The sequence below is a fragment of the Camellia sinensis genome, chromosome 9, assembly GCF_055761805.1.
Source record: "Camellia sinensis isolate YWXY chromosome 9, ASM5576180v1, whole genome shotgun sequence".
Lineage (NCBI taxonomy): Eukaryota > Viridiplantae > Streptophyta > Magnoliopsida > Ericales > Theaceae > Camellia > Camellia sinensis.
The window spans coordinates 196947364-196965602 of record NC_138969.1 but is presented as its reverse complement, the minus strand read 5'-3'; the positions used below and the strand labels follow the sequence as shown (position 1 = coordinate 196965602).

At 35.0% G+C, this 18239-nt stretch overlaps 1 non-coding gene across 1 annotated transcript; it reads left to right on the top strand.

Moving 5' to 3' along the window:
- Nucleotides 1-7031: 7031 nt before the first annotated feature.
- Nucleotides 7032-7112, top strand: TRNAL-CAG (transfer RNA leucine (anticodon CAG)). The gene has a single exon. It is a non-coding gene; the product is annotated as a tRNA-Leu (tRNA).
- Nucleotides 7113-18239: the final 11127 nt, after the last annotated feature.

Here is an 18239-nt window from a genome sequence, read left to right as displayed (position 1 = left end):
TCAGAAGCGTGCGGCCCTAACCGCGTCCATAGTCTAGCCCGGGTTGCTCTTAGCTTGGTCATCAGTCACTACTGCGCGCTCGGCCGCGTTATAGCTCTGCCAGACATTGGTTCGTGTCTGGCCGGTCGACCTCTCCGACCGTGCAAGTCAGGTCGCTGGACCGAGCAAGAGAGGAGTCTGCTCGGCGGCGTGCGGTTTGTCATGATCGGCGTTATCGTAGCTCGGCCGTACTAACGCGCAAATCTCCCCTCTCAGTTGGGTCGCGTGATTAGCTTACTCGGCTAAGATTCAAGACCTTTTAATATTGTTTTTTTCTAATTTTTGTTGAGTCGATGAGTCTCTCCTTTCATGGAGAAATAGTTTGGCTCGGGTTACCAATGCCATCTTTCCCAGGATAAGGGCTTGGGCTAGGTAAAAGCTTGTTGGGCTAAGCGAGCCTTTGGGCTTTTGCTTTTTCAACCAAATGATAACTCATAATTTGTATTGTAAATGAATTCACACGTTAACTTTGCTCGATTTGTTAAGGGATCAACATCATTTAAATAAACTAAACTTGAATTTAAAAAAGGTCGGCTTGTTAAGTTTGGCTCATTTATTATTATTTAAATTATATAACAAATATAATATTTACATATAATATAAATATATTATTTTATGTATTCAATAATATAAATAATATTTTTTATTTAAATAATAAAAAAAATTATCGATCTGAACCAAGTAGAGTTTGAATTTCATAAATATTATCTAGCCGAGCTGAGTTCAAGCTCAATAAACGAGCTTGATAAGCAAACGAACTCAACTCGAGTTCAATAATGCTCGGTTTGACTCGTTTGCAACCCTATCCATAGTAAAGTTGGGTGTTGGGTTCTTAAAACTTACTATAAGTCTTATTTTGGTCATTCCAATCATTCATTTTTTAGATCTTTATGTGTAAGTTGAGTTTTTCATAAATAATTTACACATCAAAATTTAAAAAAATAAATAATTTAAATTATCAAAATGAGAGTTGTAATGGACCCTACAAGCCTTACAACATCAAATTTGAAAAACTTATGCGTATGAAAAATTATGCGGTGATTTTGGAATAAATCTGCCTGATATCCCAATTTGATATTTATCGATTAAAGTCAAGGAATCCAATCCTTCTTGTTATGATCTTAAAAAATAATTTAATTAATGGCAACTGATAAATAATATAAAATAATATTTCAAAATAATCAAATAATCACTCTATGTATATATATTATTGACAGATTAATGTTTGAAACTTCTAACTGGATGACTCTAATTAGGGGCGGATCTAGGATTAAGATTTTAGGGGACTATTCTATAATTTGAAAAATTGGGAGGCTACTCTATATAATTTTAAAAGTATTTAAAAAAATTTAAAGTGTAAACTTTTATAAATTTAAATTATTTAAAATTTTTTAATATAATATATAATATTTTTAAAAAACAGTGCAGCTAGCCAGCCCCAGATCCGTCATGGACTCTAATGACTCCTAATTAATTAGGGTCTGTTTGGTAACGTTTATGTTTTCAGTTTATATTTACAAAAATTTTATAAACTGATTTTTGTTTATTTTTAGAAAAACATAAACTATAAACGCGTTTGGTAATTGACAAAATATTTAAAACATTTTAAAAATATAAAAAAAGTGAAAAATGACAAGTGGTGGCAAGTAGCGGCAGAAGACGGTGGTAGAAAGTGGTGACGGTGGGTGGTGGGTAGCGGGTGGTGGCGGGTGGGTGGTGGTGGTTGGTGGGCGGGTGGTGGGCGGTAGCGAGTGGGTAGTGGTAGTAATGGTGGCGGGTGGTGGTGGTGGCAAGTAGGTGGTGGTGGCAGGATGGTGGCGGATGGCGGATGGCGGGCGGTGGTGGTGGCGGCGGGTAGGTGACGGGTGGTGATGATGGGTGGGTTGGTGACGGTGGCAGGTGGTGGGTTGCAACAAGTGGGTGGTGGTGGGTGGTGGTGGCAGGTAGGTAGTGGATGGCGGGTGGTGGTTGGTGGTGGGGGGTGGGTGAGTGACGGTGGCGGGTGGTGGTTGGTGGTGAGTGGGTGGTGGGTGGTGGTGGTGGTGGGTGGCGGGTGGGTGGTGGTGGTGGGTGGTGGTGGCGGGCGGGTGGCATGTGACTGGTGGTGGTGAGTGGCTAGTGGTGGATGGTGGTGACAGGTGGCTGGTGAGTGGTGGTGACGGGTAGGTGGCGGGTGGTGGTGGTGGGCGGTGGATGGTAGCGGCGGGTGGATGGTAGGTGGGTGGTGGTGGTGGCGGCGGCGGCAGCGAGGGGTGGGTGGTGGCAGCGAGTGGGTGACAAGTAGGTGGTGGGTGGTAGTGGCAGGTGGGTGGTGGATGGTGGTGGTAGGTGGGTGGTGAGTGGTGGTGGGGGGTGGGTGGTGGTGGCGGAAGACGGTGGTGGAAAATGGTGGCGAGTGGTGGCTAGTGTTAGGTGGTAAAAAGAAAAAACTAAAAACTCAAAACAAAAACATATTTTTTGACCAAATTTATAAACTGAGACCACTGATTTATAAATCAAATTTACCAAACAAATTTTTATTTAAATTTTTTAAATTTTTATAAATATAAATAGAAATTTAAAAACGTAAGTGTTACCAAACGGTACCTTAATAATCGCTTATTATTTTATTTTATTTTTATTCCTCTCTCTTACATGTGCGTCAAGGTCGTGCTGGTCTGTAGCACGTGAAGGTCGTGCTGGTCTATTTTCAAATGCACCAAGGATCCTCTAGAGTGAAATTTTTCTAAAGTTTCCTAGAGTGCTACATTGTATGGCTGAGATTTATTGGCAAGTCACATCAGAAAAATTGATGTAACTTGCCAATAAATCTCAACCACACAATGTAACACTCTAAAAAACTTTAGGAAAAAATCACTCTAGAGGATCCTTCCTCTTTGAAATGACCCTGTACATGCATGCATGCATTGAGGTTGTTGCCCATTTCTGATGAGACGTGACAAGTGAGCTTTTGTTTGGCCAGTACAGCCATGCTTGAAATGGTAGCTAGCCGTAGGGGCAGTTGGATTGGATAATACTCTCCCCGTCCCAAAATAACAGTTCTTTTTGAGTAGTTTAACCTTTTTTTTTTAATAGTACGATTATTATATTTGATAAAAGTTAATTTTTTAAAATTATTTTTTTAATAGTATATTTTTTTAAAAAATATTAATATCGTAATTGTATTTTTTATATTATTTATTAATTTAAAAGAATGGCAAAATAAAAAATTTATATTATTTTTATATTTGATTTTTGAAGAGGGACTAATATTTTGGGACAATGAAAAATAAAATTAGGGACAAATATTTTGGAACGGAAGGAGTAATAGGATGAATTATAAATACAATTTATAAAGTTTTTTTAAAATATGAATTATTTTTTAATTTGAAAAATTATAAATATTTCTCTATCAAAGTTTTTTTATTTAACATAATTAATTAAAAAATTAAAAATTTTAATTATTCATCTACACAACAATAAAATTATCTAAATTATTAATTAAAATAAAATCTTAACCTTATTAAAAATTATTAATTAACTTAATTATTTATTAATAAAATGACTTATTTATTATGAAATTAAAAATTTTAAGGGGCATAAATGTAATGTCTAAAACTACATGAAGTAATTTATAATTTAAATAAACCTCAGAGGATGTGTTTGTAATTTATCCATAATAATAAACAGTAATGCTATCAACTGAGATTTGGAGGTTGTTTGAGAAGTACTAAATAAATATCTTTTTTAATTTTTTATGAAAAAATTTGTAGAAAAATAGAAAAGTAATGTGACTCAAAATAGATTAAAAATATATTAAAAAAATGCATTTTTTTAATATATGCCAAACAACCCCTTAATTTAACTATTCAAAAATTATTTAGAATTATTATCTTATAATTTAAATTTATTTTACTTATGAATTTTATACTATACACATAACTACTTACTTAGAAAAATCTGGGTGATTAAGGCCTCGTTTGAGAACTGTTTGTTTTAGTCTAAAAGTGAAAAAATTACTAAAAAAATCAAAAAGTCTATAACTTATACTAAAAAGTCAAATATTCTCGTTTCTCTTTACTTTTGCACATTTTTTTGTAAAATATTAAAAAGTCATTTCAAACATAATTTTTTTATCTCATATTTTAACTAAAAAATACTAAAATAATCTATTCCCAAATGAAACCTAAATTGCTAAAAATTACTAAATTACCATGTTATATCACATAACCACCATATAACTTCTCCTCAAGAGATTATTTGATGAAGTGATTAATAGCTCGAATTTGTGCTTCCGAATCCCCCCCGAATTCAAAAATGACGTCGTTTTCATCGTTTTTGATTTTTTTTTTTTTTTCAGAAGAAGAGAAGGAAGAAGGAGGAAAAAGAAGAGAGGGAGGAAGAAAAGAAGGAGAGAAGGAGGAAGAAGAAAAAGAACTGGACTGGAGGGGCCATCAAAATCGGGCTGGAGGCGGAGGCGGGGCGGAGGCGGAGGCAGAGGCAGGGGGTAGAGGCGGGGGCTGCGAGGTAGAGGCGGAGGCGACGGCGAGGCTGCGACAAGGCGACGGCGGGGCGACGATCGGACGGAGGCGACGGCGGGCGGAGGGGCTACCATCTCTTCCTCCTCTTCCCCTCTCTTCTCTTTCTCTCTTCTCTTTTATCTGATTCGGGGGATTTAGGGGGCTCAAATTTGGAAAAAAAAACATTTTCCCTAAGAATAATACTATGCATCACTTATCATTTGGGATACGTCAAGTTATCTTTCCAAATTAAAAAAAAAAAATAAGATCTCATAATTTAATTAATAATATCAAGTTAAGACACCATGCCAACTGTCACACATAATTTTTCCACATCATATCATTCAACAGTGGCAACAACACAATGTGGCAATGCCTTATCCAGCAGCCATAGAGGTATAGGTGCCTTTGGGAAGAAATTAAAAAAAGACAGTTTTTTGATTTTTAAATTTTTTTTTTAACCAAAAAAATCAATTTTTTTAGTCAAAGAAGTCAATTTTTTTGCCAAGAAACACCCAAAAAAAAAAGGTTAAAAAAATCAAAAAATTAATTTTTTCTCAACTTCTCAAAACACTACATAGACATAGAAGTACCAAATGCAATGTTTCAATAAACATGATAGATGCTATGTATTCTTACCATACAGATTCAGCCCCCCTTGTGGTTGGAGGTGGCTAGCTAGAGTGGGAAAACTCAACCTGAATTGGGTTGAATTACACTTACTAAAAGTTTATTTAAATTTATCTATATAAAAATTTAAATGAATTATATACCTTGTCAATTCATTTAGTGTTCATTTAGCTAAGATTTTGGGATTAAAAAAAATATAAAAAAAAAATAAGTTATATAAGTTAATAAGATAAAATATCACTTTTTATCCATAATCGTTATACTTTTTCCTCACAAAAGTCAAAAGTCTCAAAATAAAAACCAAACCAAACTAAACCTCTGTTTGGGAAGTGGGTTGGCTTTTTGACTTTTTGGTTTTTTTGGTTATTTTAGCCTGGGCTAAAAAGCTTGGTTTGGGAAGGGCTTTTTGACTTTTTGGTTTTTTTGACTTTTTTTATAAGAGAAGAGTGTAATGATTATGGGTTAGATGTGATGTTTTGTTTTTTGTGGCTAAAATAGCCTATTTTGTCTTTTGTGACTAAAACAGCTAAAAAAATCCACTTTAGTTCTTCCCAAACGGACCCAAAAAAGTTAGGCTAAAAAAATCTCAAGCTAAAAAAATTAATTATATTAACCAATACCAAACGACCTCTTAAAAAGTTTAAATGGATGGGATATAAGTACTAGTTTATACACTAATTGTCACTCCACAAACACCACTATCGTCACCATCTGTTAGGAAAAAAATTCAATAAAATAAATGTTTTGTTTGGATTTGTTTATCCAACTCGTAAATAATTTAACTCAATTTAATTTAAATATTTGTTAAATAAATGAATATGTAATACCACCCCTTTCTGGATATAAGGACATATATCAACAATGATTCATCCCACTAAAAACATCACCACTAATAGCACTAATGCATTAAAAAAGTAAAAAAAAAAAAAAAAATACAACTCCAAGACCAAAACATCACATCATTAATGATGGGACCCACTGCCACATAATTAGTGGGAGCACTAATTAGTGCTTCCAAGCATTTTTCTAAATATAATTTCAACTCTTATGCTGTGTGGTACAAATCCCCTCATATATCAAAAAGAAAATTATCATACTTTTAAAACTTATTACTTATTGATAAATTTATTAAGTGATAAATTTATAAGTCTTTTATTTTTATGAATAAATTTATAGTGATAATTTATCAGTCTTTTTATTTTTATGAATAAATTTATAGTGATAAATTTACCAATCTTTTATTTTTTTAGTGATAAATTTACCAGTTAGGACCTGTAGTAAATTAATCTAATTAATAAAACTGATTGATAAGTGCCCCTATATCAAACATGACCTAAAGGTTTCTCCGCCCAATCCTCAATTAAAACTTGTTTTAAATAGGTATGAAAGATAAATTAACAAAATTTGAATGATTTTTTTTTTAAATTTATTAAATTTTTAAATCAAACTTAAACAACATATTACTTGACCCAACTCAACCCAACTCAATAATGACATACTATTACACTCAATTCATCTTGGTTACTAAACCAAGGGGCTCTAACTTAGTTAGCTAGCCCTTTGGCCACCAAATCTCTCTCAAATGTTTTACTTTTAGGAGTGAAATAGAAGGATAAGATTTTTTTTTGTAAGGTGTATGGGTATGAGTTTCAACTCCACTAAGGTACTAATTTAACAACTAATCACTAATTTTTACCAATCCCAAAAAAAAAAAAAAAAAATCAGATTGGTTATTAAATCCACTATTTCAATAAAAGATTATCCAAACTAAATTCCAGGGAGTATCCAATTTTCACACTTCTGAATAATTTTCTCAAAATTTAAAGTAGATAAATATAAAACAATTAAGTTGAAGTCACAAATGTCAAGATGGCCGAGTTGGTCTAAGGCGCCAGTTTCAGGTACTGGTCCGAAAGGGCATGGGTTCGAATCCCATTCTTGACAACCTTTTTGCAATATTTTCTTTATTGACTTTTTGTATATTACAATGAATCCCGTGACAAACTTTTTGCAATATTTTCAATGTAATACCACTGGTTTTTGCTATAGGTTGAATTAGAGATGATTATTCTTTCACATGAAGAAGAAACTCCAGCTCTCACAGGCAATAAGGTTGGTTATGACATTAAGGGCTAGTTTGGCATGTACTAAATAAGTCAAAAAGTCACTATCTTATTTAAGTCACATCATCTTATTTAAATCACATCACCTCTCTAACACATCACATCAAACCCAACCCAAGCCCACCAATAAGTCAAAAAGTGCACTTTTTTAGGACATCCCAAACCAACCCTAAGCATGTTTATTTATTGATAAAAATGAAAATTAAAAACATGTTTAATACAAGCAAGAAAAATGGCTCACAAGTGGCTGTCGCTTGAATGGTTTGTCGATGGTCGAAAATAGTAATTAAAGGTGATTGTCAACTTTTGGAGATGATCTCTAACAAGTGTTGAAGGTGATTGTTGTCAATGGGAAGTGATTGGCAATGTCTAAAGATAATTTCCAACCACAAGATGATGTTTAGGTGTTTAAAGGTAATTATCAATTGCCAAAAGTGGTAGTCAAAGGTAGTTTATGATAAGAGATGGTAGCAGTTGGTGGAAAGTGGTGGCCAAAGCTAGTTGCCACAAAGTGGGGATGGTTGGCAGCAATCAAAGGAGGTTATTAATTGAGAGACATGGTTGTCGGAGGATGTCACCAACAATGTTGGTCGGAGGTGGAGAGAAAGACAATGGTCAGTGGAGGGAAAGACGAATAGTTAGAGGTGGGGATGGTTGAATGTAGTGGCCAGTGATGGTGATAAGAGGTTGTTTCTTCTTGGAAATGGAGATGTAGCTTGTTGTGAGTTTGATGGAGGCCCATTTCAAGGGTTTTTTTTTAATCTGAACTACAGGTTTGTTGAGTAAACCATCCATGTAAAAAATCAAGTTGCATGAAAATCTAAAGCCCTATAATAAGAGAAAATTTGTTTTTAAAAACATAAACGATTAATATTATTTTTATAATTTTTTAAAAACAATTAGGATTTGATCATGGGCTTATAAATGTCTAATTAACTTGATTTTTTAACATAAATGATATACTCGACGAACTTTACAATATGAACGGTTTAGATTATTGAGCCTGTGTTTGGCAAGGGCTTTTTCAGGCTTTTTTGGCTATTTTAGCCACAAAAAACAAAATAGGCTATTTTAGCCATAACAAACAAAACATCACATCTAACCTATAATCATTACATTATTCTCTCACAAAAAAAGTCAAAAAAGCCAAAAAGCCAAAAAGTCCTTCCCAAACCAAGCTTTTCAGCCCAGGCTAAAATAGCCAAAAAAGCCAAAAAGCCAAAAAGCCAACCCACTTCCCAAACGGAGGCTGAAAAACACTCGATATGTGTAACGGGCTCAAAATATAACTTAAAACAATTACTCCTAAGATCCACAAACATGCTAGAAAAGATATAATTCATTCATCGGAGTCTTCCCTACAAAAGTTGTTACATGCAACTCTAACTTCTACCAACTAAATAGGTGCCCTACAGGCTTACATATTTCCAAGTATAACTTGGTTACAACAAAAGAGGGTCAGAAGCCCATTACAATTTAAAGCCCTCGGCTTGGAAAGAAAAACATATAAACATAAAATAAAACAACAAAACAGAGACTTCAGCACTAAGACCTCCCAAGCTATGACCTTGAAGGCGACTTGTCACCTGTACCTGAAAATGGTATCTTAAGTAGGGTGAGCCAAAACTCAGTAGAGATACGCTAAACAGTATATGAAAAATAACTAAAACATTAGCATTCGATAAATGTTTAACACTTACAAACCATCTTAAACATTTTCCATAATCAATCAACATTGGTACTCATATTTCAATTCACTTCCAGTTATTACCCAAGTCAATTCATCGACATAATTCATTATCATATAAACAAGTCAAAATGAGACTACAACTCATTCATCAACCCTTCAATCATAAACATCATTCATACACTTCCATATCTTTGCCATTTTACGGATCTACGTCCGAGGGAACCGGCAACCAAATAAATAAGATTTTAGGACTTTCACCCAGGATACTGCGGCCAATTTAATTATCAATAGAGTCCATCCCGTATCTCCTCCCAAAAAATGGAGTATATCCCCTATCTCCTCCCACACAAAGATACATATACAATGTATTAAACATGTTGGCATATACAATAACCCAACAATTTACATGTTCAATGTTCATATCCAACTGTCATATTCAATGACATCAACCAAGTGATTAGTTTCAATTTACCTAATCATCATGCAATTTTTACAACTATCATGACTATCGTCCATCGATAGCCCAAAACAATTATTTATAAACAGATAAATAAATTTATCAAACGGATAATTTATCAACTTATTAACTCTTCCGTAGGTGAGTGATTCATCAATCCAATTACACCATTAAATCACAATTCCCAAATCAATTTCACATTCCCATAATTGACTTCATTAATTATACAAATGATTTATTCAATTCCAATTAGGGCATTAATCTCTCTTTCTCAAATGTTGCATCCAAAGTCAAATTTCATCAATTATACACAAATAACCCCATTTTAAGACCTCATATACCCAATGGAGCCCAAAACTAGAAAACCCCTTTTTCATAATTTCAAACTCAAAACCCTAACTTTCACCAAACTTTTCATATCCCACCATTTATACAAATGACCAACATTTATGTTCAAACTCATAATAAAGAGTAGTTTATCCCTACCTTAAATGGAGAAGCTCAAAGAAGAAGAAGGGAAAAACTCAAGATGCTCCAAACTTGAATTCTTTCGGATCAAAATGAAGCCCACGCAATGCTCTATCTTTTTTACAAAAGAAATGGGAGTAGAGACACTCTAGATCAAGTGTATTTGTAGAGAGAAGGGGTATTTTAGAGAGAGAGGCTGCCGTATTAGGGTTTGGAATGAAAAAGAAATCAAAAAGTGTTCTTGAATCCCGCTGCTGCGAACTGATATACACGGGGCTCGCTCGAGCGAAGGAGCAGTCACTCGAGCGACCAGATACAAAAGAATCTCGCTCGAGTGCAAGAAGCGTCGCTCAAGCGAACGATGCAAAGCTTTAGGTCTGCAACGCAGAAGCACGCTCGAGCGCAAGAGTTCTCGTTCGAGCGAAGAAACACATAACATAGGGCTTGCTCGAGCGCACGAATGCTCGTTCGAGCGAAGAATACCAACTTTCAGGTCCTACACAGATGCAGATGCACGCTCGAGCGCAAGAGTGCTCGCTCTAGCGAAAAGACACACAACACAAAGCTCACTTGAGCACAGGAACCCTCGCTCGAGCGAAGAAGGAAAAACTTGGGTAGCAACCATTTGTTTCAACTCACAATTAACTTGTTTCAAACTTAACCAACACATCTTAAAACTCAAATACAAAGAATAAAGAATGGAAACAAGACATAGACAACAACATACAACCACGAAACCCGAGTCTGGAACACAATGAATGACGGGAAAAAATCGGGATCGCTATAATATGAGCCTCTACGAGAACTCACAGCAGGCCCTAACTTGGAGTCATAACAGCATCCCACGTTCGGTTGTTCTCCTCCCATCCTAATTTGTACAAAATTAAGATAATGATAAAGAACAACATATCTTCAATTATTATTGTTCTTATTATTATCTTTTTCAATAATTCTACGCATTCTAACAATCTTACCAAAAGTACAAATGGTCAAATGTAATTGGTTATGAAAAAAATAATAATATTTAAACCTCCAATGACATTTGGACATGAATGCTTTTAGTAGGATTGTTTGTAAGATTTTAATTAGATGTTGCATTACTCTATTTTTTTAATTTTTTTTTTGGGTCTTGTTATCCAAATTAAAGTAGGACTGATTGAGACAAGTGTTTTGTTAGGAGTAAATCACTCTCAAAATACTAATCCACTTAGTTATTAGTAATTTAATAAATAGAGGGACTTTTGTATCAATCGCAGTTTATGGATAGGACACAAGAAAGAAGAAAGAACTCAATTTGGGAAGAAACAAAGAAAGAAAGAGATCACAGGGAAGAGCTGAAAAAAAATTAATTGGTGAGAGAAAAGTTCTATTTTCAGTTTTTTCTTCTTCTTTTTTTTTTTTTTTTTTTTTTTGGGTGGGGGGGGGGGTTATGAATTTGTATGCATGTATTGAGTATTATGTTTTAATTCGAAATTGAATTTAAATTCTCAAATAGGATTTCTTGTTTCTTTCCCATGAAATATCGCAAAAATATCAATATGGGTTGTCCTTGCTAATTAATTTTTTTAATTCCTTCCCACAAAAAAAAAAACAAAAAAAACAAAAAAAACAAAAAAAACAAAAAAACAAAAACAAAAAAAAATAAATAAATTAAACAAAAACAAAAACAAAAAATGAAAAGAAAAGTAATTGTCATCGTGGTGGTAGCGGCAATGCAACAATTAGGACTGATGGTGGTGGGGGCAGTAATTTGATGTCGTTCTAAATCTAGTAGGGTGCATTAGTAGGAAAAGTCTACAATGTGCACCTTATAAAAGGGCACATGGTATGCACTTATTGTATGGCCCATATCGTGCCACATCATAAAAAATGACCTGCTAAACCGGTCATGTAACAGGTTATAGAAAAAATCATAACATTCATTGTAATATCATAACAATATTACAATGAATCATAACAATGTCATAATATTCACCAAAGTGTCATAACAAAGACACTATAAATCATAACAATATGATAACAACTCATAACAAATATAATTATTTGTAATTAATTATCATAACATTTGAATCGTAACATTTTTTATTATGATTCACCATGGCAAATCATAACTTTTGGTGGTACAAATCATAACTTTTAGTGATGAATCATAACCATAACACATTGAGTATAACTTTTTTTCCCACAATCATAACGACATTAACAAACTATCATAACTTTTATTAATGAATCATAACATGGCATGTTGATTATAATTTTGTCCCGAAAATCATAATAATATTAACAAAACATCATAACTTTTAAATTTTCAAACACAATTGATTGTGTAATCAATTGGTATAGCATATTGGACTGAATGGAAAATCATAATTGATTGCAAAATCGATTGGATTGAAAGACCATAATCGATTATACAATCGATTAGTGGCTAGAGTTTTGAACTTTCACAATTGATTGGACAATCCATTAGAATGTAAGGGAGATTGAAATATGACAATTGATTGCACAATTGATTGTAGGAATCCTTGATATAATAAACCTAATTGATTCAACAATCAATTCATTAATATCAATTTAGTAAATATTAGAATAGTAATTGATCGGTTTATCGGTTGCCATTTATATGTAATTTTGTTGTTATGTTTTCATTACCTCAAACATTATCACTAACAAAAACGCATGACACTCCAACTACGTTTCTCGTTTGTAATTCTGTCTCTCTCTCTCTCTCTCAGAGTCATTATCGTCAATGTTAATGTTACCTGAAATGTTGTTGCTATAACTATCTCATCGACTCTCACTCTTTCTTTCGTTGTCATTATTAGTGAATTAGACAATAATGTTATTGTTACCAACTTCAATTAATCATGCCCTTTGATCCACTGAAACACAACCATCATCATCGACTTAGCCCATTATAATAGCATTGTTGCCACTACTAGTGTTATGTTGTCATTATGTCCAAATGATGACATCGGGTATAAATGACTTTGACACACACTACAAGAATTTTCACTTTTGACGACTAAATTTTTAGTCGCCAAAAGTCAATTTTTGTATACAAAAAATAAATAACTTTAACTGTCAAAGTACACACAAACCAACTATTGTCCAAATTAAAATAATAATTTCATACAAAATATAGAATCATACAAAAAGTAAAGCCTTCCATATACAAAAAATACATTTACTACCATGTGAAACGACTTTTTGGCATGGTACAAATTACCATCGTAATCTGTACCACGACAAAAGGTGATGTATGTACCAAGACAAAAGTACATCTATGTACGACGACAAAAAATCATATATATGTACGACGACAAAAGGTGATTCATGTACCATGCCAGTAATTATCTGTTGGCTGCCAAAAGTTTTTTGTATCAGTAATAGTGAACTGCACAAACGCCAGGGATGACAAAAGTATTACATTAGTTCTATACAAAAGTGAAATTTCTTCTCCATATACCAAAGTATTACTCTGAAAGTCCACGCAACAAAGTCATCTACAAAAAACAAAAAAAACAAAAAAAAGTTAGAATTGGACCCAAAAATGCCCAACTTCATGAATGAATTTGGGAACAAGTGACAAATAACATATCAAAGAAGCAATCTTCCATGATGAATCAATTATCAGTCTTTCTAAAGTCTTTTGTTATAAGGAACATTGTTAAATGCAGAACAATCATTACTAAATCTGTCATTACTAACATAAAGCTAATGTAACAATCTTCTATTTGTATGCAACATGTATCCAAATTCTATGGCTAAACCAATATCAAAGCCCGATGTGAATAGAAACTATTCTTTTTACCAACTTCCTCATTAATTGTTTGCAAAAAACACTTGAATCATTAGATTGGATATAAAACTATCCTTACTTATTAATGTCTGTCAGTGCCATTTCATTGAAGATATTAGAACACGTGAGAAAAATGTGTTAATCAAAATAAAGTTCAATCACAAAAAGAAATATGTAGAAATGTATGTTCAATCACAAAAGCAACCTTCCATGATGAATCAATTATCAGTTTTGGGTATATTCGGCTCTAACTCCTAACCAACGGATCCGAATTACATTCCGTTAGTTGTCACAAGTCCTATTTGTCATGGGGAAGCTGCCCGTAAGAGTCACACGGTGGTTCGGGGATTGTTTTGAATTTTCGCCCCCAAACTGCCATTTTTCGAGTAAGTTTTGGGCGTATTCGGCTCTAACTCCCAACCTACGGGTCCGGAATTACATTCTGTCAATTGTCACAAGTCCTATTTTTCATGGGAAAGCTGCCCGTGAGAGCCACATGGTGGTTCGGGGGCTATTTTGGATTTTCGGCCCCGAAACGCCTTTTTTTGGAGTAAGTTTTGGGCATATTCGGGTCTAAATCCCAACTTACGAGTCCGAATAACATTCTGTTAGCTGTTACAAGTCGTATTTGTCATAGGGAAGCTGCCGGTGGGATTCACACGGTGGTTCGGGGTTTGTTTTGAATGTTCGCCCCCAAACCGCCCTTTTTCGAGTAAGTTTTTGGCGTATTCGGCTCTAACTCTCAACGTATGGGTCCGGATTATATTTCGTCAGTTGTCACAAGTCCTATTTGTCATGGGGAAGCTGCCTGTGAGAGTCACATGGTGGTTCGGGGGCTATTTTGATTTTTCGCCTCCGAAACGCCCTTTTTCGAGTAAGGTTAGGGCGTATTCGGCTCTAACTCCCAACCTACGGACCCGGATTACATTCCGTCAATTGTCACAAGTCCTATTTGTCATGGGGAAGCTATCTGTGAGAGCCACAAGGTGGTTTGGGGGTTGTTTTGAATTTTTGCCCTCGTAATGCCTTTTTTCAACCGAGTTTAAGGCGTTTTCGGCTCAAACTCGAAGCCTACGAGTCCGAATTACATTCCGTTAGTTCAATTCTCTTTCAAAAAATGGTTTTTTTTTTAAATCAATATTATGTTAAAGATTCCATGATTCTCATGCCATGCCATGCCAATTTCTTTATATCATCATTTCTTTATGTCATCACAAGTTATATGGCATCAAGCAATTTCCCAAATGCCCATTCCATTGTCATTTAATCAGAATTTCATCCCTTACATTCTCAAGAAACAAAATTAGCCTCAACCAACAACCCAGAAAAATTTAATCTTGCAAGTTCAAACCATTATATATTATATAGCCTACAATGAGATGCAGAAGCTTATGCGAACGATCTAGCATCTATCAGACAAATTTACCAAAACATGCACCAATGTCTTGTATAAAAACAGTGGATAACATTTTAGTGGTATAGCTCAGAATCATGAGTGGTAAAGTACGTGAAGTTGTAAATAAATCCTCTGTTTAAGAATAAATTAATAAACCAAATACGTCAAATTTATAACTCATTTACAAACAAACAGTAAATGCTAAACTCATTCTTGGGTCTTGATCTAATAAAGTGAATATAATAAAACCAAGTTTCAGTTACCTTCAGAGCATACATTGACAAGGTCATACACTACAAAACAGCCATAAGAGAGCACAAAATCTCTCAAGGATAATTTCTCATAACTTTCCTAACCATCTAAACTTGAAATATGATCAGTAAAACGTACTGGCTTGTCCACAGATTAAACATGTTGAAGATCAAGGAAAACTAGAAAAAACAACTGACAGTAAACAACATCAAAAAATGCATTACCTCCACAAAGGCCATTAAAAAATGAGTAGATCCCACCAGGTTTCAACAATGAAGGAAGATGTTGGTGGATCTCTCTCATATCTTCATAATACTCCCCATAAGTGTCAAAGAATACACCTGGAAAAAATAGAATCACTAGTGAGAAAATAATATCTAATTTAATGAGGTTTGCATGTCTATGGGTTGGTATATTAAATGGGATGGAAAGGGGAGTGAGTAGTAACCACTAGTGAGAAAAGAAAGTAGATTCCAGAAGTTCATAATAAAGTACCACCAAAGTCCATTTCTGTTGCAATGGAAATTCAATATACTCCTAGCCACTTCTTGTGCAGTATATGCAACAGTGGTAGAAGTTTCCGTCTTGATTCGATTTTCTTCAATACCAGATGTTGTCCCATCTATATCAAGTGATTGTGCATACAGAAATTTTCCTTTTTTGGTTTAAAAGAAATAGTTAAAGACTCAACTAATCATTCCACTTAGGGTCAGAGTAGAACAAATCAGTTGTGGCCTTGGTAGCAGGTCAGCAAGACAGAACAGATCAGTTGTGGCCTTGATCAGCAAGACAGAGCAGATCATCAATACACGGCCATACCAGCTTCATCTGGGTCTCAGCCAGAAGCAGTACTAACAGATTCTACCCATACTGGCAGCCTAGCAGCAAGCTCACCTTAGCAAAACTGGCAGCCCAACCCAGAAACTTGCAGCCAGATTTTACCCAGCAGTCCACCAGCCCTTCACCATCAGACCAACAGATTCAATCACCCACAGGACTTGACTAACAGCCTAACAGCAAGCTCACCTTACCATAGTAGCATCCCAATCCCAGAACTTGCAGCCAGATTCTGCCCAGCAGACCACCAGCCATCCACCATCAGACTAGCAGATTAGCCTAAGCATAACTGGAAGCAGCATAACAGACATCAAAGCACCAATTGCACCCACAATCTTAACACAACCATACCAGCAGAACCCCAGCAGATTGGATCAGATCACACACAGGACTGGACTTGCAGCCTAACAGCAAGCTCACCTTATCATACCAGCATCCCAGCCCAGAACTTGCAGCCAGATTCTACCTTCGCATTGTAACAGATCATCTACCCAGCAGATCACCAGCCATCCACCATCAGACCAACAGATTCAAACACACAAAACACCCCACAGGCAGAACCACAGCAGATTGGATCAGATGACACACAGGACTTGACTTGTAGCCTACCAGCAAGCTCACCTTAGTAAACCACCAGCCCAGCCCAGTGGTTGCAGCCAGATTCTATCTTACACAGCCCACTTGCAGCCAGTACTTGACACAGATCACCATTGCAGTAGCACAACCAGACCAGCAGTAGCTAAACCAGACCAGCAGTAGCACAACATTGCAGTCTAACAGCAGAGCACAGATAGTAGCAGATTCAGCCTCCATTCCTGATGCAGTACTGCATTTGTTGCATATTATACACAAGATCAGTAACAGAGAACACCACAGCCATTTCAGAAGACTTTATCCACATTGCTACTCTCACCTTCACAATATCACACAACTCGTCCGAATTCGGTTGGATGCCCTGGAACACACTCTCATTTCTGTGTGTCCAGATGGACCAGAGAATGGGTAGAGGAATAACTGTCCAAATTTTCTTTTCCAACGTTTTCATTCTACACCCAGACCACCACTGTAGCACTCCATTGACGGAACCAGGAATAACCCACTGAAGACCCCACCATTTTACAATGATAGACCAAAGCCTCCAAACAAAAGGGCAAGAAAGAAGAATATGTTCCACTGTTTTAACCTCACTTTGACAAAACACACATACAATATTCGCATTCCCGTCAAGGATCCCGGGTCAGTTGTCACAAGAACAATTCAAACTCGAAACATTCATAAACTTTATTAACCAATCATCAAATTTTCAATTTCAGTAGAAGAAAGTCATTGGTTCTTATTCTCATGGTATCAATGAATTCTAAGTAGTCATTACTCTTGGACTATGATAGAGTAATCTTAATTATTGATATGACCACGGTAATGTTCTTAAGCATTCTTAGAACTTGGAAAACTTTGTTCTCCCACTTCAAAATAGATAGGTCATGGCAAACGGTAAATGGAAGTGTTGTACGATGGAGGATTGCATGTTCAGGTGGTCTACAGCGGAGGTCTTCGTACAAATGAAGGTCAACTTGACCCATCCCGCATTTTCCGTCACCAAAGTATAACATGTGTTACAATTTGGACCAAACTGAAAAGAATATAATAGTTTGGTCATTTCAAAAACAAATGTAGGTCAACTTTACCCATGCCGCATTTTCCGTCACAAAAGTATAACATCTCTTACAATTTGGACCAAAGTGAAAAGAATATAATAGCTTGAAGTCCAAAGTGAGAAAGTATTCATAGGTAAGCAAGGTGACGGTGTAATTTACCATTTTACAAAATGTAAACCATGCCTTAATCTGTGAAGAAATTGTTGATGTAATTAATATCATAATAATTAATATTTATTATTACAAAATATGCTAACATAATTTAATATGAAGATTTAATAATTTCAATAAAGGTAAAAAAAAAAATATCATTTTGCCTCTCATACTATCACTGAAAATTAAGTTAATCTGTATTATTTTAGTAAAATTAATTGTACACTTAGTTTATTTA